Below are 2,500 nucleotides of genomic sequence, written 5' to 3' on the forward strand. Positions count from 1 at the left end.
TTCATTACTTTTGTTTAATTATAGAAAAACTGCTTTTTTAATGGAAATTTGTTTATAACAATTTATTTTGCAAAATAATAAATTTATTTATTTTTTTTTAATTGTTTATTAAAATTTAACATTAAACTAAGCTGTATATAAATTTTCGTTAAGATATCTCAAACGGTTTGGATTTTATCCATTTGTTAATTAAGGAATTTATTGATAACATTTAAAAAATTACCTATGGCGTTTATTTTATATTTCTTTTGTTCAATTATAGAAAAACTGCTTTTTTAATTAAAATTTGTTTATAACAATTTTTTTTGCAAAATAATAAATTTATTTATTTTTTAACAATTGTTTATTAAAATTTAGCAATAAACTAAGCTGTATATAAATTTCGTTAAGATATCTCTAACGGTTAGGAATTTATCCATTTGTTAATTAAGGAATTATTGAATGTTAATAAAAAATTAATAACGTCGTTTACTATATATTCGTAAAGGATTATTTGATGAAAAAATTCTTTTTACGTTAAAAATTGTTATTAACAATTTTTATTGCAAATTAATAATATTTTAATTTTTTGACAATTGTTTATTATTATTCATCGTTAAACTAAACTTTGTTTAAATTTTGGTTAAGATATCATTTTTTAACATGATGATATGGAATTGTCCATCTTAGTTGAAAAAACTAAGTTTTTCGAGGAGAGGTGATTTTGGAGCTGCTTTGGAGGTTTTCTCCCATAAGAGACCGTGCATTTAGCCAGGCATCGCCGGACGCTCGGCGGCATATTCGGTATATATAAGGGGACACATGCTTTTGGTGTTCCAAAAGGCCTTTTGGCGCAAGAGTCTAAATTCGACTCTAAGTAACGTTTGATAGAACGTACGGACGGTGCTGTTGGATGAACCGTCTTAAGAAATATTTTCAAAGTATTCATTTTTCAATATGAACTTTGAAAAATTATCGTTATTCGATACTTATAAATTTTTCTAAGTCCATAGTCGCATGACTTTACCATAGTCGCATGACTTTACCATAGTCGCATGACTTTACAAGTCGTACGGCTCGAAAATTTTCTAAGTCCCATAGTCGCATGACTTTACCATAGTCGCATGACTTTACCATAGTCGCATGACTTTACAAGTCGTACGGCTCGAAAATTTTCTAAGTCCCATAGTCGCATGACTTTACCATAGTCGCATGACTTTACCATAGTCGCATGACTTTACAAGTCGTACGGCTCGAAATTTTCTAAGTCCCATAGTCGCATGACTTTACCATAGTCGCATGACTTGAAACGAGCATGTATGAATGGGAAGATATTTATAAGACCGAAAGAGCCAGCGAAACACATTATGCTCGTAAAAACTTGAACGAACGTTGGAAGTTGGTGCATGCTCTCGTGCGTATTATACGTAGAGAGAGAGAGTATCTTCAAAGTTCGACTCGAGAGTCGAGTGGGATAAATAATAATTGCTTGAAGAAATTTATCCATTCGTGAGAAATGGAATGAGAAAAGTTTTCTCATACGAAATTATTTCTTTTTCGGTCGATAGAACGATCGCTGCTCGATCGCTTATCGTATTTTCTTGTAACTATATCGTACTTTTAGTTGGTTGTCGCCAGACAATCGGCCGAACTATTCGATATAAAAGATACAAACAAACACAAATTTTGTTAAAAAAATTTTTTACCGTTGGGTTCATCTCGGCAATGCCGAAGGATGATACGAAATGGTTTCTCGAAACCAATATTAACGTTCGAATCTACCAATCCGTCCAAAAACTAAGTTTTTCGAGGAGAGGTGATTTCGGACGAGCTTTGGAGGTTTTCTCCCATAAGAGACCGTGCATTTAACCAGGCATCGCCGGACGCTCGGCGTATTCGGTATATATAAGAGGATGCATGTTTTGGGTGTTCCAAAATGCCCCTTGAAGAAATACACGATATGTAGTGTATATACATATATTGTAAATATTAATTGACACATCATTACCACGGGTCGGTGTCTCTGACCGAATGGCCCATACGTGGTATCCTATTAAAAAAAGGTGGTTATCATCGTTGGTTTGTCCGTCGTTCCTTTCGAAATAACGCGGAAAATCACGTGATACTTACTGAGCATCGTCTCTCTCGAATCCGAGCAGAGCTAAGAAAAATATATTATAATACGATACAAAAGGCATATATCGAAGCAACCGAAGTGAGAAAATGTTCTGTAACTCTACGCTCGATAATGTCAAAAGCAGTTTTGACGCTTATACCGAAACTCCCTTGAATGCCGAAGACAAGGGTTTTTCGGGTAGAGACGCTGGTTCAACTCGTTGTCCGCGTCGATGATCATGGTACGTCTTCTGGCACTGAATAATTTCATACCGTTGGGAAATACCTGCTGCTCTCTCACAAATAATAAATATATAAATGGGTATATTAAAGTTCGTTGCTAAAATCTATAAAATAGATTAAAAAGAAAATACCCAAAACCACTTGGTATAATATATTGGGTAAA

This window comes from Polistes fuscatus, unplaced genomic scaffold (assembly GCF_010416935.1).
Source record: "Polistes fuscatus isolate 324 unplaced genomic scaffold, CU_Pfus_HIC Scaffold19, whole genome shotgun sequence".
Classification (NCBI taxonomy): domain Eukaryota; kingdom Metazoa; phylum Arthropoda; class Insecta; order Hymenoptera; family Vespidae; genus Polistes; species Polistes fuscatus.